The sequence below is a fragment of the Peromyscus maniculatus genome, chromosome 3 (genome assembly GCF_049852395.1).
Source record: "Peromyscus maniculatus bairdii isolate BWxNUB_F1_BW_parent chromosome 3, HU_Pman_BW_mat_3.1, whole genome shotgun sequence".
In the NCBI taxonomy this organism is placed as follows: Eukaryota; Metazoa; Chordata; class Mammalia; order Rodentia; family Cricetidae; genus Peromyscus; species Peromyscus maniculatus.
This window is the reverse complement of record NC_134854.1, coordinates 164,928,383-164,955,304: the sequence shown is the minus strand read 5'-3', so window position 1 is coordinate 164,955,304 and position 26,922 is coordinate 164,928,383. Positions and strand designations below refer to the sequence as shown.

General features: G+C 43.7%; 1 protein-coding gene across 2 annotated transcripts in view; it reads left to right on the top strand.

Moving 5' to 3' along the window:
- Nucleotides 1-26,922, top strand: part of Sox5 (SRY-box transcription factor 5) — a 1,002,153-nt gene that overhangs the window by 179,565 nt on the left and 795,666 nt on the right. For both annotated transcript variants that reach the window (XM_076568276.1, XM_076568278.1), the window contains exon 3: nucleotides 24,848-24,928. The gene's annotated coding sequence lies outside the window, so the exon portion shown is untranslated. The remainder of the gene's footprint in view (nucleotides 1-24,847; nucleotides 24,929-26,922) is intronic.

Below are 26,922 nucleotides of genomic sequence, written 5' to 3'. Positions count from 1 at the left end.
AAAAACCTTCTAGTGCTCTTTGTGACTTAAGAAACATGGACAAGAAGACAGAGTGTGGGAGCTCTTCCTCTCTCTTTACTGACCATGGAGCCTGTGTTCAGGTCCTGTTGTATGTGGACTCCTAAACGAGGTAAGTGTCCTCAGTGTCTGGAGAGGACTCAGACACTTTCACAGAAAGTGTTTGCACAATGTGTCTTACCAAGGCAGGTCCCACATGTGTAGAAGAGGTGGGGATGATCACTCCTGTGAGACCTGTGTAAGTGACAAAGATGTCAACATCTGTCTCCGGGGAGCCAGCTGCCTCTTCAATTTGTCTCCATGTTCGAGGGCACAGCAGTACTAGTGGTGTTGGACCCTGCTTTGAAGTGGGTGGGGGAGGCAGCCTTCATCCTGAGAGTGAAATTAGAGGCTCTGAAAAGCCACTGGGAGCACATAATCTCTATCTTATGTCTCTCCTTCTCTCCGTGGTGATGCTTTAGACTCATTTCTTCCCACTCTAGAGATGTCCCTGGTGCCTTGCTGTCTCTTATCATGAAGATACATTTGTCTCTTGTTAGAAATGACAAAATGCACTTGGGAGGTGGGACAATTTCAAAGTTGAAGTCAGCCTCAACTACATGGTGAATTCCAGGGTACCCTGGGCTATGAAAAGATACCCTGTCAAGAAACTCAACGGGAACAAAGAGCAAAGGCACTCTCTCAAGAAATAGGCTCCAGGGATAGGGTACCTGAAAATAGACTCTGGGCTTCTAGGAAGTCTTTTGCATCATTTCCGCTAGTCATCTGTGCGCTAACACATTGCTAGTGTGCTCACATCCCACTCCAAGAGCTTTGCATGTATGCAGCTTCTCATCATGTTTCTCTGACGATGTGGGATGTTTTAAGAATGTTTTACCAAACTGATGTCCATCTAGAAAGAAACACCTTCTAGAGAATGAAGCCAGAATCTCCTTGATCTTTAACTTTTAGAGAAAGACGTTGATTGTATGTTGTATATGTTGGATTTGATCTTATTTCATCCTTCTTTGAAAGTGGATGGACAGGATTTATTTTTTGTTTTTAAATTTATTCATGTTGATTTGCTGTGTGTGTGTTTGTGTGTATGTGTGTGTGTGTGTGGGGGGGGTCTATGGAGACCAGAAGGTAGAGGTGGGTTCTCTGGAGTACTCAAATCGGCGTGGGTGCTCAAACCGGAGCTCCATCCTTTGATGTACTCTTAGTGGCTGAGCCATTTCTCCAGCGCCTTTAAAATAATTTTAACTCGACAGAGGGATACCTGAAGATTGTACATGTTAGGAGAGGCCAGGTAAGGTTCTGACATGTGTATACCGTTTATGTTGTTTAAATCTACTGAAGCATATTTATCTCTATAGAATTTTTTTTATGATGAAAAGTATCTTTTTGAGAATCACCACATTTTGTTATGTATAGTTACTCAACATGCAATAAGCAAAGTTTACTAAATTTAAAATTAAATGGTGGTATCTCAATCCCCCCTGCTGTGTGGGGGGAGGGAGGGCCGGAGGGAGGGAGGGAGAGAGAGAGAGAGAGAGAGAGAGAGAGAGAGAGAGAGAGAGAGTTATCTAAGACTGACCTCAAGCTCATGGATATCCTCCTGCCTCAGCCTCCTAAGTCCTGGGAGTAAAGGTGTCTCCATTTCTTAAAGAAAAGCCATACCATTTAAAAAACACAGCTTTGACCATGAGCCCTCATTTTCACGGAAAGTCCCCTACTTTCTAGCACACTCCACACGGAAGTGTGTGCATCTCCCAAACTGCTGCATGTGCTGCGTGTTGTTCTAAGGAAACCAACTTCCCATCACAACAAATGTCTAGCTCTTTGGAGTGGGCGGCATGATGGCGGCCGTGGTGCAGGCGGTCCTGTACCCCCGAGAGGGGGGCGCTTCACCTCTGGTACCTGGTAGTCATGCTGTCCTCTGGGACTTGGTGGTCTGCAATTGTGCCTCACTGCCAGGACCACAATCAGAAGAGGTGGCGTGGCGGCTGCAGCCGCTGCCTCTGCAGAAGGTAGTTGCCGATCCGATCCTGATGAGCTTGCTAATTTGTCTAATAGACAGTTTCGAGCAGGGAACAGGGTTTGTCTGCTAGCTGTCATCAGCCATCAGCCCCAGGCCGCTCCAGGCGGTGCGCTCGCTTTTGCCAGATTCTAATTTTGCTTTATTTTTCCTTAGCTCCCATCTACTTTATTCGTTTGTTATAATGGGGAGAGCAGTGGCTGAGATGGAAAGAGAGATAATAGTCCTTGTGTTCCACTCCTGGGCTGGTGAGCCTTATAGTCTGATGCTCGCTGGCAATCAAGGAACCAGCCTGGGCTGGCTTGTCATTGGCTGGTGGAGTGGAGGGAAGGAGACCTTCTCTCATGTAAGATCTGAGGGCACATCTTACTGCGGTACTTCCCAAAGCTGGCCCCAGTTCTCCAGTCCTCCACGGTTCTCCTTGTCTCCACCAGGCTCAGAGGTTATATTACTAAGGATGCTCACGTGAATCTTTTAAAAATTATTTTCTAAGTATCTTCTATGTATTGGGTATTATCATAAGTGGCATAAATAACCATAAAGTATAGGGAGACTGAACTCCTGTTTTGTAGGAGTTTAGGAGTAAAATAAGAATATATAGAAATAAAAACAAATATACACACATGTATATGTATCTGTCCATGCACAGTTACATACATACATACATAAAAAGTGTGGTAATTTGAAAGAAAATGGTTCCCAGGCCAATAGTTCAACATCTCTTCCTGCTGCCTGAGGATCCAGATGTGGAACTCTCAGCTTCTTCTCCAGCACCATGTCTGTCTGCATGCCACCATGTCCTGTCATGATGATAATGGACTAAGCCTCTGAACTGTAAGCCACCCCAATTAAATGTTTTCTTTTTCAAGACATGCCATGGTCATGGTGTCTTTTCACAGCAATCGAGACCCTAACTGAGACACAAAGACAAGGGTAAATCAAATAAGGAAAGGGTAGTGTTAGTGTTGTTTTGGGTAATGAAGTCAGGGGAAGTGCTTTGAGCAGACCTAAGACTGAAAGAGAGACAAGTCCCGTGAGTGTCTGCGAGGAGACAGAAGGCAGGGAAGAGTACCAAGATAAAGACCTGGGAGAGACTCGGCTCCCACAGTCACAGAGAGGGCGTGTCCCTAAAATAGGTTGTGGCCACAGCAGTATTAGGGAGATGACACCGGAGAAGAACACACACACATACACACACACACACACACACACACACACACACACACACACACACAAGTACATGTGTAAGAGCAACAGCACTTATGATTTCATCTTCTGTGCGGTAGGAAGCCAGGTGTATGTGGGGAAGTGGATTTGTCAGGTGCATTATTTTTAAGATGTATGTTATTCATGATGAGTGTATAGTTGTGGCAGGAATCTTAGAGAGTCTTATTAATAAAGTCAAACCTGTGAGCCAGGTATTGGGGTGAAGCTAGAAGATCAGAGAACCAGAACAAGCCACAGCTACCTCACCTCACCAGATCCTCAGCTGGTCTTGTTTCCTCAGACTGGAGGCTTCTGAGTCCTCATCCAGAATGGGTCTCAGCTGAATTGTTGCTCAAAGGCCTGAATGCTTAACCAGTCAAAAGCTTCTAGTTTCTGGTCTTCACGCCTTATATATCTTTCTGCTTTCTACCACCACTCCCTGGGATTAAAGGCGTGATGAGTCACCATGCCTGGCTGTTTCCAATGTGGCCTTGAACTCACAGAGATCGGACAGATTTCTGCCTCTGGAATGCTAGGATTAAAGGCGTGTGCTACCACTGCCTATCCTTTATGTTTAATATTGTGGCTGCTCTGTCTCTGATCCCAGATAAGTTTATTAGCATGCACAAATATTTGGGGGAATACAATACCACATTTCCTCTCTTTTTGTCTAAAATGTAAAAAGGCTTATAACTAATATAAGAAAAATTATATCCAGTAAGTATATACAATATACACAGTCAAGATCACATTAACGATGTCTAGTCCATTAACATTTGACAGATTCAGATAAAAACTCCATTATATATATTAACAATGTCCAGTCCAGTAACATCTGATAAACTCAGACAAAAAATTTTCATTACTTATCTTATTTAAAATAAGTAGTTCCTTTTTAAAAGTAGATTCCATAATCTCCCTTTTTATCTTATCATATCCATATTCTCTCTTTTTTCTTTTCATAATACATTCAGTAGTCTACCTTTTGTCATTTTTATATCTTCCCCTTTTTCTTCAGTGTAGATTCAGTGATCTACCTACTTATCCTATTATTTATCTTTTTTCTCAGAGTAGATTCAATGATCTATCTTATATCTTATTCTTTTTCTTTTTGCTTTCTAGGGATGAAGATATCTTTAGGGAATCTTGAAAAGAAAATTTTTGGGTTAATTTTTAAGTCCTGCATCATTTGTCCAGTCTCTGCATAAAAGGAAAGTTCAGGGCTTGTCACAAGTCCTTGCTCGAGTAGTCTGTCAGGCTGGATCATCTCAGCTAGTCATCTCGAAATTGTCCTGAGCAGTTTGTAGTCCAAAGTCAATCTTTTCTTAGTGTTAATCAGCTTAATGGCTTTATCATAGTCCACATGGAATCGTCATTGTGGGCTCCTGCCATCTTTTTGAAGATTTCAAAGTCACTGTTAGGCGAGGTCATGGTTCTCTGCAGACTTTTTTTTTTTTTTTTTTTTTTTTTTTTTTTTTTTTGTGCCTCCTCTGTGGTTTGGAGCAATCACAGTCTGATAAATGTCTGTCTCTAGGAACCATGAACATTCTTCCCTAGAAGAGAAAATCTTCACAGCAATTTCTCCCCATCATTTGTCTTGCCAAACTTTTCCAAACTGACCTTTGCCGATGCTTTCTTATAACTCGATGGTCCTGGCAATTCTTCTCTGAACCAGCAGCAGTAAACCCTTCGTCCCTGGTAGCAGCATCACCGTAGTCACCAACACGAAGAGAAGGAGCTGGCAACTCGGAGCAGCAACTTTTGCCTCCATGGTCCCACCACTGTTTGTGGTTCAGCCCCGGCCGTAACTTCTCCTTAGCAAGCCTCCTAGGCCGGCCTCAAACTCGGGATCCACATACCTCTGCCTCCTTCAGTAAATCCTACTGGCATGCACCACCACAACCTGCCAAGTGTAGCTCAGGTCTGACCTGGGGCCCACAAGGCCCACAGGCAAGTAGATTTTTTGAGAATTCGTACCACAAATGTTGGGCACCAGATGTAGCATGAATCTTAGAGAGTCTTATTAATAAAGTCAAACCTGTGAGCCAGGTATTGGGGTGAACTGGAAGATCAGAGAACCAGAAAAAGCCACAGCTACCTCACCTCGCCAGATCCTTAGCTGGTCTTGTTTCCTCAGACTGGAGGCTTCTGAGTCCTCATCCAGAATGGGTCTCAGCTGAACTGCTGCTCAAAAGCCTGAAGCTTAACCAGCCAAATGCTTAACCAGCCAAATGCTTCTAGGTTCTGGTCCTCACGCCTTACATACCTTTCTGCTTTCTCCCACCACTCCCTGGGATAAAAGGCTGCTTTCTGGGATGAAAGGCTTGATGAGCCACCATGCCTGGCTGTGCCCTTCAACACGTGGATCTCTGCCTCTGAAATGCTGGATTAAAGGCGTGTGCTACCACTGCCTATCCTTTACGTTTAATATTGTGGCTGCTCTGTCTCTGACCCCAGATAAGTTTATTAGCATGAACAATATTTGGGGGAACACAATACCACATATAGTAACTGGCCATGTTTATGGTTCATAATGTGATGTTTTAAAATGTGGGATGCCAGGCATATTTTAAAGAGCACATGTGCAGAGTGGGGTGTGGGACTCGAGAGAAGGGATGGGGATGTGTGTGCAAAGACCACCAGAGGGAAACTTGGCTGGCACCAGAGGGGCAGTGGCGATGATGTGAGGGCTCAGAGGACACCTGCAGTAGAGGATGACTTGATGGGAGGGGTGGGGAAGGAGAGCCGCCCCAGGAGACACTTAGACGAGAGTATCTGTACTATGATTTATATTGGGAAAGAGAGGGTGGGATGAGGTGACAGCTAGCTAGAAGTTGTTTTTGAACATCCATTTTTGGTAAATTGGGAATAACGTGCAAAGGAAGTTTCAGAAGACTCGAGACGAGTGCATGCTGCTCTGAATTTAAACGAGGATATAAACTCCGAAAGCCCCGGGACCCCATGGATGCACTTCCTCCAACAATGCTTCACCTTTTAGCAGTTTCATAACTTACCCGGACTGCCCCCCGCCCCCAACTGAGGACTAAATGTTCAAACACATGGACCTGCAGGACATTTCTCATTCCAGCCACTGGGGAGGTAGAGAGAGTGAGGGCCGTTTGCCTCAGTTCCAGCCGCATGTGAATGAGTGCACTGGACTCCACAGTGGCCAGAGATAGCCAGAAACTGAAGTGGCGGGGGAGCGTAAGAAGCTTGTCATCAAAGAAGATGAAGGGCCTGGAGAAATAGAATTTGCCTACTTAACAATTTTACTGATTATGTATATTAGCCCCACTTTCCTTTTTAGTTTAAAATGACAGCAGAAAGATGGCACTTTAATAGTCCAAGGAAATTATCTCAGCTTTTGCAAGACGGGAAAGATGTCAAAGAAGTTTGTGTTCTGTGTTCCCTGCTTGTCTACCAGAACTCCTCTGCTCTAGGGCTGTGGGGCTGGGGAAACGGTGCCTCCGTCCATAGAACCCACATTTCAATGTGCTATATCCAGAAGCCTGCTTTGTATGAAGATTTGTCATTTTTCGTTTTGTCTTGGTTTTCTGAAGAGGTTTCAGGGAGCCCAGGCTAGCCTTGAACTTCTGATCTTACTGCGTCTCCGTCTCCTCTACAAGTGCTGTTATCACCGATGCACACCACCATGCCCGGCTGCTCACTTCTTTGGTGAAGATAAGCTTCCCAAAGATTGTGGGAGGCCAGCATGAATTAGAGTAGAAAGTCCCAAGAGTGGTGGGGTCCATGGAGATGATGAATGCTGTGGCTCCATGGGAAGCAGGGCTACTGCGGCAAGGGCTTGGCAGAAGTCACGTGGGTGGCTTTTAGTGACCATTAAAGCCAGCACGCCTACTTCTGCCGTATTTTCAGCCACTATATTAAAGGTACTCTGGTATGATCTCTCACGTGGTTCTGCGAAACTATAGAAATGAGGATGCTCTGACCAGTGCGGACACTGTCCACACAAGCCCCTTGTGCACTCGCTCACTTCCAAAGGGCGTGAGGTTTGGAAAACAGACAAGCCCAGGAGTGTGCTGTATAAGTTTCCACAAGCCTGAAAGATTCCACTCTGCTGCAGGGAAACTCTTGTAAGCTGACCGTAAACAACTCACAGTTACTTCAGGAAGTCCCTGAAACTGACCAGATTCACTAGGCCCCTTCCTGCCAGAGTAAGCAATAGAGAGTCCCTTTCAGAAAAGGTAAGCTACAAAAAAAGAAAAAAAAAAGTCTCAGACAAGCTAAGCTGCCAAGAAGGTTCTGAGATCCAACCACGTGCATGGAAGATGTGGGAAGCAGCCTGGAAGAGGGTTAGATCAATTGAGTCCCTTGGAAAGAACACTCCAGCCTCTTGAACTGCCTGTAGGCTGTGCAGTATGCTCCCGGTTCCCAGCTTTGTGAGCTGTCACCTGTGCTGGGGTGGGCTTTGGTGATGCAGCTGTCCTGAGCCGTTTCTGTTCCTGTAAATGCCACTTCATCCACGGTCCTGTAAATAGCCCCTATGAAACTCAGGCTCTCCAAGTTGGACTTTGGTATCTGTAATTTGTTCTCTCTTGGCTTCCTCATCTGGGATATTACATATGCGTGCACCTCCCCAGTAAAAGTTCTGTCACACAATACTGTGATGTGCTTAGCTGTGTACCTTCATTTCTGGACATCAAGGTGTACCTCATGAATACTTAACTAAAGACCCATTAGGCTCAGAGAAGGTAGCAAGTCTGCGGCTTATGGGGTGGTTCAGATGGTGAAGGACTGAAAAGTGTGAGGATCAGCGTTTGGATCCCCATGACCCAGGTGAAGATTGCTGTCCTCACAAGTTTCCCCACCAGTCCTGGATTACATAGCAGTGATAAGCAAAGACTGCTTTAGACAAAGTTCAGGTGAGAGCTCACCTACGGCTGCCCTTCCATTTCCCTACAGCACTCACTCCCTACAAGAAAAACTCACATGGAAATTGCCCAGTATTTTTCAGCAATATTTTATAGAAATTTGACTATTTACTAAAGGTCAATAGTTTTATTTTTTATTATGGGCTTTTTATTCCTATAAGCAGTTTTGATTTTCACTATTCACAACTCAAAAGCACTCAGCTCACCAACTCTCTCTCTCTTCAGTGGCAAAGGGCACTGGGACAATGAAGTATTTGGGCAGACGGTCCCAGTGTGGCCTGCCCCCTTGTCTCCTAGTCCACATTTCTCCATGTTTCTCTGTCTTCACTGCTGTTCTTTGGCTTCACAATGGAGAAGCAAATTTTTGAAGTCATAAATTTTCTTTTTTTCCACAGGGGAATCTGGCTGTAATCTAGGAACCCCTTACAGGATTATATAATACAATGGGGTGGGATTGTTCTGTTTCTTTGTTTAGAGACAAGGTCTCATTATGTAGGTCTACCTGGTCAGGCACTTGCTATGTAGACTAGACTAGTCTCAAACTTACAGAGGTCTGCCTGGCTTGGCCTCTCATGTGCTGGGATTAAAAATCTGTGCCACCAAGCTTGGCAGGATAGGATTATTTAATGTATACAAAGTAGTGCTCCATGTCTCATGTATAACACCATAAAAATAAAATGCAAAGTCTAATATACTGCAGGGCTTAATAAAAGATAACTCTGATGACGGTGGCTTTGGGGATGACGGTGGCTTTGGGGATGATGTTGGTGGCTGTGGGGATGATGGATGTGATTATGATCACTGTGGGGTGATGGTGTCTGTGGGGTGATGGTGTCTGTAGGGTGATGGTGTCTGTGGGGTGATGGTGTCTATGGGGTGGTGGCTGTGATGATGGTGGTGAGATAGTGAGAACATTAGTACATAGCTATCAAAGTCAATTTTGCAGTGTTTTGGGGAAAAGTTAGTTTATTATAAAATTAAAAATATTTAATTTTGATTTGAAAACGTTTGTATAAATGGGAAAGGTAAGATGTGAAATTTACAATGTGCTCCACAGCTCAATCTTAACAAATCCTTGGAAGTGTGAGTGGGTTTTGTTTCCTTTGTCATTTCTGTGACCCAATGGCTGACCTGAAGGAGGAAGGCTTTGTCCTGGCTCACAGTTTGAGGGGCAGACAGCTCTGGTGGGGAGGACTGAGGCGGAGGGTGAGGTGGTTATTCCCATCACATCTACAGTCAGGAAGCAGAGAGTGGCCAGGAAGTGGGGCTGGACAGTAAACGTCCTCAGCAAGCCACTCCTTCCAGAGAGACTCCACCCCCAACAGTCACCAGGGGTTCAAACACAAGTGTCCATGGTGACATTTCATATTCACACCACAAGTTTAAGGCTCTTTTCAATTCCAGGAAAAGTGAGAAGACACACCAGGATTAACGCCATGCTGGTCACGATCTGTGTTAATGCACAAGTCAGCCTTGCAGAGCTTGGCTGTTGACCCAGATGCCATGGTGTGTGGACAGTTTGCTCCAGCTGTGTGAGGTTGGTGCTCTGTGGTCTTCTAAAGGCCATCACCACCAGCTCTACTCCATCTGGCGAGCAGAGATCTGTTTGAAAACTGCCACCATTCATGGTCAGAGCTTGGAAAAGTGTGCTGGGGAATATGGTGTCTCGCACAGTGGGTCCTCCCCTCTGAACTGCAGATTCACATGTATAAGCCGCAGCCTGACAGTTGTGTGGGATGTGTGTACAGTTTTCTGTGTGCTGTGTCCTCTCAGCCCTTCCTTGGTTCAGTTTAAGACAAACCTGCCCCTTTCGTTGCTCAGAACCCAAACTTCTCATTGTCCTCACCTCCTTTCCATGTGTACCCAACACCTTAGCTCTTCCGTGAACACCCCACATCTCAGCCTTTCCAGACTGTACCCACCCATCATCTCTGCTATCTCCATGTTAGCCAAACTCCCTTATGCTTCCTCACCATACCCTTGCTCTTGGTCTCTTCTAGGGCCTAACTCTATAGGCCAGGTTGGCTTCACACTAGCAAGAAATCCTCCTGCCACAGCCTCTGGAGAGCTGCAACATCAGTGTGAGCCACTATGCCTGGCTTCCCTGATCTCCTGTCACAGCCTCTGGAGAACTAGGACATCAGTGCGACCCACCATGCCCGGCTTCCCTCCAGTCTCTTTCTAATCTAGTCTGTTGGTGGTATCCCCACTATGGCCTTCCTATTGTTCATGCCTCAGGGCAGTCCTGAGCAGAGCTGGCCTCACCCAGTGCCTGGTTCACCTCATGCCTACCCCTTTGCACTCTGTGCCAGCTACACCACCACGGATGCTTCTATGTGGAAGGCATAGCCTCTGGGCCTGTGAGGGTCTCTGCTCTTGTTCTGGTAACCCATAACTAGGTGACTCGGACACTTTCTTCTGGTGTTGACCAGAATGGTACCTTCTCAGAAAAGCTCTCCCTTCCACTCTAACATTTTATCTGCCCTTCCTCCAACTCTCTCCTTCACTCCCCCACACCCCAGTGCTTCCCTTTTAACAGAGTGCATGTCGCCATGCCCTGCCTCACCTCTGAGTACAGTGTCAGCTGTCAGAGAGCCGGGTCTCATCTGTTTGCCCACTGCTTTGTTTGTAGAGTCCAGGATGGTCCCCGTCACCTAGAGATGCTCAGTCTGTAAATCTTGCTGAATGAAAGAACAACCAGGGTGATTGGGGATGATTTTGGCTGTCATTCCACATAGATGCTTAGAGACACCATAACTCATCACTTCATAAATTCTGCATGGGCAGCTTTGAGGGGGTTAAAGTCAAATTCTTTCTTACATTTCAGCTATTTCTTTTGTGTGTGTATATGTATGTGGGCATGCACATATTGTGGAGCACATATGGAGGTCAAAAGACAGCTTGCAGGAGTCTGTTTTCTCTTACCGCGTGGTTCTCAGGGCTCAAACTCAGGCCAGTAGGCTTACTGCAGGTGTCTTTTCCCGATAAGTCATCTTGCAGGCCCTTAGTCCAATTCCTACTGCTTTATCTATAGCATTCATTTCCACTCTGCTCAAGTGTCTATTTGCTGTGGAACATGCTGCATTAGCAGGCCACAGCCCCCTGGATCTGTCTAACCCAGCTGATTGAACAACAAGCAATGTCCAGGTAAATCAAGCCTTACCTAAGACTGGGCATGAAGGTTGATCATGACTGCGATCCAGGCACTTGAGAAGCTGAGGCAGGAGGACTGTGATTTTGAGGCCAGTCTGGATACTATGTCTGTAAACAAATAATTTCAAAATCTGGATACAGCTTTCAAAAGATATTTCCAGTGTGATTATTAATACAAGATTATTAGCAATGCACACAAAGGGGTGCTTGTAAAGGGATTCATGGTAAATTTTTTGTTTTAATGGTCTGATCCCATTTTCTGGCTATAAGGTAGGAAGATGTTACTTCATTGTTTAAGATGTTTTCCCATGTCATTTCATTGCCAATTGGTACAAGCACCGGTAAAGAAATATTGACACATCAGAGACCCGTGGATGCACTCAGTTTTCAGACAAACACGCTTGTGCCATGTCCACCAAACCCTGTCTAGTACACATCTCATGTAATAGAAAGCTTAGGACTTAAAGGGCTCTACTGAATAGAGATGACTCTGTGGGTCAAAGTACTTGCTGCACAAGCATGAAGACCTAAGTCCAAATCCCAGCATCATGTATAACTCTAGACTCAGTGTGTGCCCATGACCACCCATCATGTACAACTCTAGACTCAGTGTGTGCCCTGTGACCATCCAATCATGTACAACTCTAGACTCAGTGTGTGCCCTGTGACCGTCCATCACGTACAACTCTAGATTCAGTGTGTGCCCTGTGACCATCCAATCATGTACAACTCTAGACTCAGTGTGTGCCCTGTGACCGTCCATCACGTACAACTCTAGATTCAGTGTGTGCCCTGTGACCATCCAATCATGTACAACTCTAGACTCAGTGTGTGCCCTGTGACCGTCCATCATGTATAACTCTAGACTCAGTGTGTGCCCGTGACTGTCCATCATGTACAACTCTAGACTCAGTGTGTGCCCGTGACTGTCCATCATGTACAACTCTAGACTCAGTGTGTGCCCATGACCGTCCATCACGTACAACTCTTATTGGTGAAATTATTTTGGCCACTCCACATAGTTAAAAGGATATTTATTTAATGGCATAACTCACAAATTAAGTGATAGGTAGGTTACAGGGTCTGGGAAAGGTGTATCGCAGTCCAGCGGTGTTTTCTGGAGCTCTGCTCGATCCACCTCCAACGTTCAGTGTCCCGGCACAGAGAGAGAGCGCTGGCCCATCCAGCTCTCAGGTCTCCAGGCGCCTCCCCTGGCCCTGCCTCGTAGGCGTGACAGTTGCCAGAGTCTCAATGGGGGTTGGAACTTCCAGATCCAAGCTGGAATGGCTACCTACTACAAACTCTAGACTCAGTGTGTGCCCTGTGACCACCCATCATCTACAACTCTAGACTCAGTGTGTGCCCTGTGACCATCCCAGTGCCCCTGTGGTAAGATGGGAGGTAGAGATGGAAATCCGAGAAGCCAACAGGCTAGTGAGCCTGGCATAAGGAGCTGTCAAGAAAAGACCCTGTCTCAAGCAAGGTCTGAAACATGAAGTTGTCCTCTAATGTGCACAAGCACACACACACACACACACACACACACACACACACACACACACACACATACACACATACACACTCACACACACACACAAAAAACCATACACAATCACACAGACACAATCATATACAAGTTCACACACACTATCACATACAATCACACAGGCGCACACACATGCACAAGCACACATACACACACACACACACACACACAGAGGAGTGGAGGATTTAAAAGAAAAATAGGAACTTTACCAAATCTTTCAACTTTGGAAAAATAATTTGTATTAATTTAGAAAATGAAATAGCCATTTTACTTCTACTTACTTCCTTTTTATGAATCAGGGAGTTTGGTCCTGAGTTTGAGTCATAGATTTGTCAGTGAGTACAGCCATGTTATGATGGAGAGCAGAGTCTAGCTAGCTCCTTGGGCCCTAGCCATGGCCAAACTACTCTTTGGTTATTTGTAGCTGTGTGAGCAGTTGCCCACCACCAGACACACATATCTTAGGCTACACTGTTCTGCTCTGTTGTATTCGGCTTGGAAGTGCCCCTTCAGTAAAGACTCTGCTGCTGAGGGACTGGAGAGATGGCTCTTGGATAAGTGGTTAGGACCTGGGTTTGATTTTCAGCACTTACATGGTGGCCCACAAAGTGCCTCTAATTTCAATTCTAGGGATTCTGACTCCCTCTTCTGGCTTCCACAGGTACTGCATGCATGGTGTGCACATGTATACACTCATACATACATACAGGCAAACACTGGCATACACACAAAATATTTTCTAACAAGATTCCACAACTGAAAGTATATGGACTAAGTTTCTAAATCTTTTTCCAGTGGCCTTGTAGATGCTTTTCTTGGGAGTTTTACTTGTTTTATATTTCCATGGGGATTGTAGGGACACTCTCTCTAAATCTGATTAGTTGTTGCCTATTGCCAAACAAACTTAACAAAATATGAAATATCAACTGTATTTTCCTCATTTAACCTCCCATTGAGGTAAAGCTAGATCCATATAACCCAAGCTACAGTCAGTTTGCTATCATTATTGTCTTGACCCTAGCTATCCAATACTTAGGGTGATTGCAGTTTATGAATACTGTATTCCTTTAAAAACTGTGTCAGGAGAACTGGGTCAATTAAAAATACTTGCCCCTGAAAAAGAAAACAACCTGAATCTTGATCTGGGGTGCTGTATATCTGGGGGTTCCACGTACACTGATGTGCTAGATGCATAGTAGTTTGCTAGTGCTGGAACCAACTGGCCGGATGATCTTTGTTTTCCCACCAGATGGGTTATTTTAAAATATCACACAACTTCTGAGGTTATTTACATTACAAATGTGCTTCTTCACACACATCAAGAATGGAGTACTATGTTTTGACAGTAACTCTTCTATGAAATTATATGTTGTTCAAGGAGAGTAAAATTCAGTCATTCTCCACGGAGCAGTCTTACAAATCCGGATGAGGTCACACCTCTTTAAAGATGCAGTTTGATAATCCGCCATCAAAACAAAGGAATCCTGTTAATCCTCTCACAAAAGTGAAAATTGCTGATCAGGCCTCTGGGCTGGCAGCTTGGTAATGTATTGCAGAAGAGCAGCCTTGAGAGGGTAGATAGCTGAGAAGCTTGGGGTACCAGCCATGTCCCTCCTTAGCCCAGAAGGGCCTGTTGTTTGCAAGCAACTGAGCTTGTCAATGGAGGTGGCTCTGGCACTGTGTTCTGGTGTTTCCCACCTCCCATACTCATGACAACGCAGTCTCCCTGTCTCCTCCTCCTCTCACTTCCAGAATGCACAGGGTACCATGCCCCCTGTATTCTTTCACTTGAATGCACCTGTCTTTTGGATTTTCATCATGAGTTTCTCTACAAACCCAGAGGGCTTTCCTTCCTTCCTTCCTTCCCATAGATAGTGTGCTGGTATTTTGCAAAAGGAAGAATAAATCCTAACTGAATGGAGAAACAAAATCCTCTGGAAAGTGTGATAATAAAGACTCTGAAAATAGATTGGGGCTGAGGCCATGACTGTGTAGGTAACGTGCTTGCTGCATCTGCATTTGGATCCCCAGCAACTATGTAAAGAGCTGGGCACGGTGGCATGCATGTACCTGTAACCCGAGCACTGGGGGTTAAGACAGGCAGGTCCCCAGAGCTTGCTAGAGATGTAACCCAGGTTCAGTGAGGGATCCTGACTCAAATAAATAAGAAAGAAAGAAAGAAATGAATAGATATAATTAATTAATTAATTAATTAAAATGAGGTGGAGAAGACATTGAAGGCAACCTATGGTTGGTTTCTAGCCTCCATACATATCTGCACAGACGAGCTTATCTGCACATACATGTGCATACAACACATGTGCACTCAAGCATGTGTGTGTGTATATGCACACACACAAACAGAAAGAGAAAAATATGTATTTGTGACCAGGCAGTGGTGGTGCACACCTTTGATCCCAGCACTCAGGAGGCAAAGGCAGGCAGATCTCTGTGAGTTTGAGGACAGCCTGGTCTACAGAGTGAGTTCCAGGACAGCCACCAAAACTGCACAGAGAAACCCTGTCACAAAAACAGAAAAAAAGAAAAAAGAAAAAAGAAAAGAAAGAAAGAAATGTATTTGTAAATGACAAAACTCAATTTGGGGCAGCTTAACAAAAACTTAAGAAAACACTGCAGAGAAAAGAAAGAGAGTAGAGGAAGAATAGCAGTGTGGCTAGGTCTCTAAAGGAGCAGCTGGAGCTGGGAGTCAGGCTAGGCAGGGAGGCCTCTCTTCCTCCAGAGCACTTTGGTTATTGGCTTTATTCTTTCTTACTATCACAGTGATCTCTAAGACCTGATCCCGGGTTGACAGTACCGGGTCCTAGGGTGCCATCAACACTGCCTACTCCATTCAGGAGAAGTCTGAGATGTGCTCAGCTTAGATCAGGTGACAGCCTGGACTCACCAACCCTGTGACCTCACTCCATTTCTGTCAGAGTGTAGATGGAGCATGCTGTTTGTTGCTCACTGGAGTGTTCAGATTTCATGAACAGTCCTAAAGCCCACAGTGGTGCAAGCCTGCAGAACTATTTTACATAAATTAATATCACCCCTCCAACTCTGCTAGGCTCCCCTGGCATGTCCAACTTTCACCAGAACACTCCGAGAGATCCTTTGAAAGGGTTTCTCCTTAAGAAAGTGCACCATTTTGAAGACTCCAAACTACTTTCCTCTCTCCTTATTTCCCCGAGGAGTACTTGTGAAGTGTGTGGGTGTGGTGTGTGCCAAGGAGACTTCCCAGTTTGGATGGGGGAGCCATCCTGCAGCAGGTGACAGCAAAGAGCTTTGGCTTGGGTACAGCCTGGGTTGCCATGGGCATGCTGATCTCCAGTCAGATGAGACTGTGACCAGAGAAATGAGTCAATGGGAAAGCTTTGAGGCAGAGGATGGCCTGATGGGGATGGCTCCTCATAGTAGAAGCTTTCTGAATAAGAGCGCTGTCTTTTTAAAACCAGTAGGGGGTGAAGACAGAGGGAGCACTCACAGCGGTAAGTATAACACAGCTGTGCTCTGTTTATGCTTCAGCTACAATAAAAAAGCTATAAAATGTGGGATGTCATAGCTCCACTTCGCTTTATTTATACGATTTCCTCTGAGCTCTGTCACAGTGCACATTCATCTGCTAAGTTGCAGCAAGAATGGAGATTAAAATATCACAGCTCAAAATAGGAGTCAAGCGGAAGGAGATTCATCATAGCCCTATTAAAAATATGTAAATATGGGAGTGAAGTCATTTTAAAGCTGTACTAAGGCTGGATCCTCCTTGATGAGTTAAGATCTCTGGAGTGAGTGGTGGGCTGTGCCAAGGACAGGGCTGAGGGACTTGTTCTCTGTGTCTCCCACCTATGGAAATCCTTTTGAGATTAAAGACCATTCGAATGCGAATTACATATGTTTTACTATCATCACACCCGGATGAGTGATGGCAGGGACTCGGAGTCTCAGAACATGGTCTGGTCTACATGGTCCAGACACACAGTGATGAAGCTAGGGATAGAAGCCATGACCTCTACTTCCAACTTTTCTAGTGAAATGACTTTGAACACTTACTGTAACTCTCCCACTGACAAAGATTAGTTCTGTGTCTGGAGGGCATGCTTAGGAGAGTGAGAAACGGAGCTAGACTAGTCGGCTGGCATAGCTCAGATGCTGTTAATTGGTGGAGAATCTTCTCCTTGCAGCAGAGTGTCTATCCATGTCCTGAGCGCCTTATTTTTCCAGATGTGCAGTTCCTGTTGTCTAATAGCAAGTGGCCAGTGGGCACCAGGAAAGGCCTGTGTACAGATGTGCAGTACTCATTCTCATCCTCCTAGGCAGCTGGATGGAGTGAGTGTAATTAAGTCTCACATTTCACAGATGACAACATCACATGAGGCAGAAGATCATTCCACTGAGAGTGGAATCCGATGGCTGCTGTTTCCTGAGAATATTCCAGAATCCGTAGCAGGAATGGTGACTGGAAGAGGGGGACTTTGGGCTCCAGCACAGCCCACCACTGCCCTCAGTGTACTTGCCTCACCTCTAACATGAAGCAAATAAAAAGGGCCTGGGAAGCGGCCTGGTCAGTAAAGTGCATGGTGCACAATGGGGCCTGAATTTGAGCCTCAGCATCCACACAAAAACCGGTTGTAGTCACACCGCTCTGTAGTCCAGGGCTCTGGGCAGAGATGGGAGGATCCCTGGGGTTGCTGGCCAACTGACAAATCCGGGTTCGGTGAAAAGACCTTGTCTCCAAACGTGAGGTAGAGAATGATTAACAAAAACTCCAGAAGTCATCTCCAGTGGCCACACATGCATGTGCATACATGTACACACACACACACACACACACACACACACAGAGGGAGAAGAATTATCCCCTTTGTGGCATCCTTTGCCTGCATCCAAGTCGCATGACCTCACAAATATACTCTTTTTAAGTCAGACTACTTTTTCTATGTTTTAGTTGACTTTGGCTTCAGACATGACTGTGTGAACCTCTAATATATGATAGTTCTGTAATTTCTTCTGCTACTTGTATATACATATATGTGGATATATATATATATATATATATATATATATATATATATATATATATATATATATATGGGGGGAGCACAGAAGCTATAGGGCTTGAGTTGTGTGACCTTGTACTTTTTCTCTTAGTCCCACGTGCCCTTTCTCTGAACTGTAAGATGGGTAAAAGAAGAGCTCCTGTCATAAGGTGGTTGTGAGAACCAAATCAGCTAATATGTGTAAAGCTCATAGCTCAGCACCTGAGTAACTATGATGAAGCGTTGAAGCCTTTTGCCATGATTATTTCTATTCCTCCAACTCTGTCTCTTGCTACTCACTGTTTCTGATTCTCCTTTCCATAACTGCAAACAAACTGTTAAGGTGTTTGTCTATGATGTCAAGATAGCCAAGTGACTTCTTTTTGTCAGCTGGTAGAGCAGATACACAAATTCCATAGGTACCAACCAGTTTCCAAGATAGCATGGATAATGTGGCTCTTTCCCCGAGCACATGGCTCCCTCCCTGTGTGCATGGCTCCCTTCCTGTATGCATGGCTCCTTCCCTGTATACATGGCTTACTCCATACTAGACCAAAAATGGCAAAGTTCTTGGAATTTGCCAAGGGACCTAGATTCCATGTCTTAAGGGTTTACTTTAGGCAAATTGCTATAATACCTCAAATTTTTGCCCTTTAAAATTTTAGGTCATATATTGTTTTGGAAGATTTTGCAAGAAGACACTAGGAAATGTGCTTTAGGCTTGCAGGGACTGTAAGTGGCTACCTTTCCAATTGATTCTAAGAGAACTGATGTTCTTGGTTCCTCTTGAGTGGGCATCAAGTTGAATAATTGAAGTCGGGAAAGTTTTGGTAAAGTATTATAGCTTTGAGAGACATTTAAAGGCTTAAGTTTCATCCACTTTTACTCTAAAACACGAAGAAGAGTGGACCCGGGCTCATAGTCTGTTCTCATTCCAGCTTTCCCACCCTTCTGTCAGGTTGAAAAGTTGTGGAATGTGAATGCAGAAGTACTCTCTGTTGGACTGGCGGTATGTCTCAGTGGGTGGACTGCTTGTCCGGCTTGTGTGATGCCCTGGGTTTCATCCCCAGCACCATGGAAAACTGAGCCTGGTGCATGCCTATAATCCTGGCACTTTGGAGGTAGAGGCAGGAGGATCAGGAGTTCAAGGTCACCCTTGGCTACAGAGTAAGTTCAAGGCAATCCTGTACCACATAGAACCCTGTCCCAAAATCATAACATTAGTAAAAATAAAACCCACTCTATGTCAGATCATCCATTTCTGTTTGGTAGTTCCTCTTTCTCCCTGTCTGCCCTGGGCTCATGGGGTGGATAGAGTACTTGGGATTTAAGCTTTAAGGAGATTCCACTCAACCACCATCTTGCACCTTGTAGACCTGAGAGAAAGGTCATTGACTAGGACATGGCCTTGTATTTAAATCCCATCCTGCGTCTATCACTATTTGAAACATTAGTATTCAATTTTAGTATCTCTCTACACCTCAGCTATTAAATAGACTTAATACTATACAGAACTGTGAATGAAAATTTGCACAAAATCTCAAAAAGACAGCTGCCCAGAGCATCCATATCTTTAGGAAACTTCTCAGATGATCTCAGCTTGTATGGTACCATAGCCACAGGGGACCCACCCACCAGGACCTCCTTATCAAGACATGTTCAGGGAAGGGAGTAGTTGTCATCATGGTGGACCTAAAATGTATCCAGTGCTGCAGGTTACATTGTGGGTTCCTTACGTCCAGCTCAGTTCTTCCCCTGGACTGAGAACACCCTCCCCTTCAGGATGTATGCAGTCTGAAGATGGGCTCCATGATCTCCAAGGGGTTTAATCAAGAGTTGATAGTATCCAGTGTTAGGGATGCTGCTCACCAACCCGATAATAGAATGCAGCCCATCCTGTGTTAATCAGAAACTTACATTAAGTTGTGGTTGGGCAAACATCTAACAGAAAGCCTCATTTATACTAGTGTGGAGCATTCCGTGTGATTTATTGAATACTGCACTCAAAGTGAGAAGCAGAATAGCTGTATGAGTGTACTTCCATGTCACCATAAAGTCAAAACATCGTAAGTCATGCGCTAGTGAGCTGGGGACAGTCTGTGTACTTAAACTTTCAGGAGGAAATAGTGCAGACTTAGCTTGTTGCAAGGAGATATGATTAGCCTAAGCCTCCACATATAACCTGTCTGAGAAGAGTCAAGCCTGTTACCCAGTAACTGCTCACATTGTTGGACTGCCTTGAACTCATTATGTAGTCAAGGGTGGCCTTGACCCTGGCTGGATCTTCCTGCCTCCGTCTCCAAAGTACTGGGATATGTACCTGTAGCAGACCTGGGCATCTGGGGTGCACTTTCTTCCTATATAATGTTTTTGGAAGATGCAGACATCAATCCTGTGCAGTTTAAATGCAACTTGATAAATTTCATATCACTAGGTACAGTAGCTAGTGGGAGTAGAAGGGGGACATCAAACTCTGCCTGAGAAGGTCTCCGGTATAAGGGTTTGATTGTGATGTTACAGTATTCCAGTTGAATGGAATGAGACATCTACCTATAAATCTATCTATATATATGTGTGTGTGCTATATATCTATTATTATAATTTATCATATATGTTACATATATATAACAGAAATTGTACATTAATTGTAAAATCATATTTCTCTGTTTATATATTTAATAAATATTTATATAATTAACAGAAATTTAATTATATTTATTTTATAATTATATGATATATTAATATGTTTATTAGATATAAGACACACATTTATTTATTTATTTGTTTGTTTTTTATTTTTCAAGGCAGGGTTTCTCTGTGTAGCTCTGGATGTTCTAGAACTCACTCAGTAGACCAGGCTGGCCTTGAACTCAGAGACCTGCCTGCCTCTGTCTTCCCCAAGTACCAGGATTAAAGGTGTGTACCATAATACCTACCCAGTATCATTTTTCCTTTTATAGTTGTTGAGAGGTATATATATTTTCAACATAATATTTTTATTGAATATTTTGGAATTTTATATCATGCACCCCAATCACACTCGTGTTCCAGTCCTCCCTGTCCCACCCCGACCCTTGTGACCCCCCACACAAAAAAAAGGAGAAGGAAAAAAAACAATTGAACAAACAAAAAATCCAATTTGTGTTGCTTATATACTCACTGGAGCATGGTCAAGCTCCCAGGAGCTGGGAAGTATGTTTTTAAAAAGCAGTACTCAGCAATGAGCAGGACTCTGTGTGTATTACCATCTCCTTGTCACTTGGAATAGACAGAATTCAGCATATTGTCTATACTTCCATAATTAGTGCCTCCGTGAGCCAATGACTCTGATGTGAAGCCACGTTGGTCACGTTTGAACAGGAGCACCCGTGTTTTATAAAGGAATGTGGTGGTGCAGAGAATGAGCCAAAGGACACCGTCCCTCCCACTGGTGCTCTCCACGGAGCCCTCTGAGGGATCTCAACCTCACTCCAAGTACTTGAGGAGTTCTGCGTTTTGTGTGGAATGCACCATGGACATTTACCTCAGGAGAGATAATTGCTGCCTAATTGTATCCCTTTAAAAAGGTAGAAGAACATTCTGAAGTAACTGACTGCACATGGAAGATCTGCCTCCTCAAGACAGCCTGGGAGGAGACTAGACCTGGCAATTGTTCTGTTGTACAAGGAATAAGTATAGACGAATACCTGGTATTTTTCATTTGAAGGGGTCAAGGAGTTGCCAGTACTGGGGGCAGTCTACATGACTAGTTCAACATGGTCTCCAGGGGCTTCTTATTTCCCATAGGAAAAACTGGACAGAAGTCAGTCAGATTTGAATTTTCCTATGTTCTTCTATAACAAAAGTAACAAACTCAATGGCTGAATTGATACCTAGGCACTAACTCACTGTTGTATATGACAGGACCCAACCTTGTTCCAGCCCTTTCTATTCAGGGTATCACAAGGCTGTAGTTCAGGGTGACCAGGATGTGTTCTTATTTGTAGACTCTCTAGAACCAATATTTCCAACTCCTCTTGTTAGCAAAATTCAATAATCTGTGGATGTATGTCAGAGGGCCCTGTTCCTGGCTAGCTGGATCATCTATTGCTTATAGACTCTACCTTCTGTCCCCAATATGCAGCCCTCATGTGAACACAGCAGTGTCAGAGCAAACCCTTCTCATGCTCCAGCTCTCAACCTTTGCTCTCCAGACTAAGTTTTAAACACAAGTCTAGCCTAAGCTTCCCAACATAGCCTGCATGAGAATCAACTGTATTACCCAATGCGTTCTCCCAACATTCACATCTAAAAGACCAACATGCTGAATGTACTTATGAGATGTGCAGATCTTGAGGGCCATCTTATAATTCTACCTACTAAAATGTTATTTGTAATTTAATTAAAAATCCCAAATATATAAACAACAATTTACATGGAATAACCTGAGCACTTAGGAAAAACAAAAGGTTTAATTAATATTTCATTAGAAAACCACTGGATTTTAGTGAAGTTACTGTTTAATATCCTTCCTTGGTCAGTCTAACACAGATCTTTTGAGTTTTGAGTGCTATATGACCCATTCACTTCTAAATGTCACTAACCATTTATGTTACCAAATAGCAACAAAACAAAATGCAAACATTTTTTTTCTTTCTGAATCTATTACTGGAGAATTGGGAATAGTTGCTGTTTGCATAAGGCAAGATAAACAATAACATAATCTCTGTATAAACATCAACTGGTTCAAGGATTTAAACCACGAGAACTTTAAGGTAATTTAAAGTTAAGTGGTAGAGGAAGTTACCTTTCAAAGCTGTTTTAGACCTTGTGGATTTACAGCAGGGGGATGAGTGAGTTTAACCAACTGCCTGGGTAGTCATTGTCAAAGTGAGAAGAAGCCAGAGGAATCTCACTTCTGACACCAATTGTGACTGTAGAGGTTTCCACAGCCATTCTCGGGTTTGACAACTTGCTAAGATTTGTAGGGATCACAGAAACCTCTTAGACTCACAGTTGACTATGGAGGAAGGATGCAGACTAGAAGCAGCCAAGAGAAGATGTAAGGCAGAGTCTAGGGAAACAATAAGCATAGGGGTCCCCTTACAGATGTGTTTTTGACACTAACATGTATAATCTGAACAGAACACTGTCAACAAAGAGAAGCTCACACCAGCCTTTGGTGCTTAGAGTCTGAATCATGACTTGATCATACACTGTTCATGGGACTGGCCTTTAGTCTCTGGATCATCCTGGAGGGCGGTGTTGAGCCGATGGCTTTAGTTTCCGGCCATTAATGGATGCACAACTCTTGTTATATGGACCAAAGCCCCCATCATAAATCATATTGGTAATGGAAGGCTGGATGAAACCCTTAACCAACCAAACATACCCCCATAATGTTCAAAGCTACAGGGTATCACCTCCTAATACTGAGGGAGGAAGCCATCTGTTTGAGGCAGATTCCTCAAATAATGCCACCAGCCTTATGCACATGCTAAATGTGCTAAGATAACCCCTTCCTTTCAACAAGAATATTGGAAAGATTATTGCAGATAGTTGCATTGTCAGGACTAAGTAATTTTCCTAAGATGGGCCCAAACTCTAAAGGGCATAATTCCAAATGCTTGCCTGCATGGTGTCCTCTAAAACAAAGGATGATTGCCCCTCCAGGCCAGGGATTATACCGGCGCTCATCACACATTGAGAAGCTTCTTTTTGCAGTGGATGACAGTTAAAACAGATATCAACAACTTGCCCAAGTGCAGACAGAATATGTCTGTGGAGTGCTCTGCCACAGTGGCTACGCCCCCCCCCCCTCAGGCTCAGAGAACAACTTGAAGGAAAGATAGTATAATGAGACTGTAGGAGCCAGAGGTCAGGTGAAGCAATGTCTTCTGGACACAACAGAGCCGCTGCACTCAGGAACTCACAGCAGCTGTGGTTGCCTGCACAAGATCTGCAGAAGATCCAGCCCATCACCATTCTTCCTGGTTGAAGGAGGGCTTCATGAGGCCCCACCCCTAACTTAGGAGTTATTGACAGTTGATGGCCACTGAGGAAGAGAGAGTCAGGAGTGTGCCCTCTGGAGTGCCAGCCATTGTGTTAGTCAGGGTTCTCTAGACAAACAAAATTGCTAGAAAGAATCTGTCTGTCTGTCTGTCTAGGGGATTTAGTAGACTGGCTTACAAGTTGTAGTCCAGCTATTCCAACAATGGCTGTCTTCTTATGGAAAGTCCAGGAATCAAATAGTTGTTCAGTCCATGAGGCTGGATGTCTCAGCTGGTCGGTATATACTGGAATCCAAAAGGAGTAGACGCTAATGCCAGTGAAGGAATGAACTTGTCAGCAAAAGTGAGGGCAAGCAGGCAAAGAGCAAGTGCTTCCTTCTTCTGTGTCCTTTATATAGGCTGTCCCCAGAAGGCATGGCCAAGATTAAAGCTGAGTCTTTCCATCTCAAATGATCTAGATTTAGGGTGGGTTTTCCCACCTCAAATGGTCCAGTGAAGAAAAAATCCTTCTTGTACTCAGCAGTTTGGGTTTTTGTTCATTCCAGATGTAGTCTAGTGGAAAACCAAGAATAGCAATCACAGCCATGCTCCAGTAGGTGGTTCCACATCCATGCATATTTAGGTACTTTGGACTCAATAGTTGATAACATAAGAGGAGATGATGTTTGTTGTGTGACACTGAGGAGATTGTGGGAGGAGCTGGATGTGTGTGTGCGGGGTGATATGATCCAAATACAGTGTACATGCCTGAAGTTCCCAAAGAATGAAAAATATTAAACACAAAAGAACATAATAAAAGTAGAATGAAGATTTAGAAGCCATTATAGCTGAGAATTAAGTGTTCGCAGTAAAGTTGTCATCCGATGTGATGTATGCTGTTTTAGTAAGGCAGATTACATGGGAATAATGGTTATTTCATTGATCAGTATCTTCCAGTCAGCATAGGTCAGTGCATTTGAGCACATTCATGGGCTCTGTGTATGTTCCAGGTGCTGTACTGGCTGCTGTTGACCCAAAGATGATGACCAGGAGGATGTTCCTGCCCACAAGGAGTTAGCAAGCCGATAAGGGTATGTAGCACACTGCCTGTATGACTGTTGTTACCAGGCAGGTGTTGAACAGAAAAAGAATCTCATCTTCATGTATGAAATACTTTGCTCAAGTACTTTATCAGTAGTTGGAACAATGGCTTTTTGAACTGATGTAGTTAATGTTGAAGAAAGATGAATCGTTGATTGATTGCCATTTACTTAATTGCATTAAGTGATTAAACTCAAGATTAGCCTTTTTTACTAACTTCTATAATAGAATAATTATTTTGGAAAAACATACATATGTATATATAGACATAATACACACACACACACACACACACACACACACACACACCACATTGTGCTTGAAAAGTCCCTACACCTGTGTGTAAAGGAGGGTAGGGTAAAGATATCACCTAGCACTGTCTTTTCTTCTTTATGCGTTGATGATCCTGCTTCTTATTGGTTATCTCAGAGAACATTATCTGTTTATATTTTGATTTTTTCAATGAAAGTATATGTTTTATTTGCATTATGATAAAATTATAATAGTTTTTTGTAGTGTATGCTTACTTTCAACCTTTCAGGATACAAAAGGGTGATGAACTAAATCCAATAAAAGCAATTAAGAAATTTTCTATATATAGTATTAGACATTGTATAGCTTAAAACAAAGAGATCAGAATCAGAAGATGTGAATGATTAACATTGGAAATGTGGAGTAGTTCACAGTACAACTTCAGCAACAATATGCTTGGATATACTTAATAAGCATTAGCACCCTGTCTGGGTTAAACCTTGCAAGCACTGAGCGCAGTTATTACTTAACAGTGTGAGCGATGCAGGAAGGAACACGTCTTTTTCCTTGGCATTATGATTTTAATTTTTAAAAGCATTTAATTTTGCAGACCATATCCATCATCTTTGCTTAGATAAATGTTGTGGCAATTTTTTGAATGAACCTCTCAGTTCCCTCAAGAAATTATGGCTTCCCTATAAATTCGCAAATGAAAGGCCATTTGTCACTGTTATAAATATGAGTGGTTCCTGTGCTGATGTCCACATAAACTCAAAGTGGTTTAGTGTCTGTTGACTGTTGTGAATAATTAGTGCTGCAGAAGAATATGGATAGTGTCGCTCTCACATGGTATCATTACGTTGCATGGTGGAGACAGCAACATGCAATATTTTTGGAATATTGTGGCACTTCTTTGAGTTACTGCTACCCATATGAAATAAATCAGCCTTAATGATAGATATTCCAAGGATGTTTATTAATCTATTCACTTAATCTAAAATACTTTCTCTTGGCATTTATAGATCCAGTTCAAAGGAAGGGGGCAAGTGTCCTAAACCTCGGCAGTTACTTTTAGTTACCTCATAATTATGTCAGCCAAGTCCAGTCAGAATTGAAATCAGAAAGCATGGATATTATTCCTATTAATCTATGCTACAGATATTGGTTTAGCAAAAACATATTTTTTGCATGTGTCTGAATAAATTTTCAATCTGTGCCACTCCTCATGAAACATAGGACATGGTTCTGTATTGGAACCCTTCTTTTAAATGTTTCTCTTTCTCCCCAACTCCTTGCCTCTCTTTTTTCTGTCATATTCCTGCATCATGTAGTCTTCGGTAGAAAAAAAACCAGAAAACTGGCAAAATTCCTCCATAGTGATATTAGAAGCAGTGTGTAGTGTGTGGCTTTGGCAACATGGCCTGGGGTGGGGTGGGTAGTGGGGCAGGTGAGAGGTCGTTAGCCGCTGTTAAACAGGAGTCAGCTGTGCACACATTTGGGACATGGTTTGAGTGGGCACCCACACAAATGCTGCTGTAACAGAAGCAAAGTGCAAGGTCAAAACTAAATTCCAAGTTGAACTATCCTAGCCAGATTCCATTCCTATCCATCTCTTAGCCATCATGCATGGCACATATGATCAGTTGCTGTCATCTTTGGTAGCATGATGGTGGCTGTACTGTGTCCCCAATGGTATCATCCATCAAATTTTAAAAAAGTCCCTTTCCCAGAA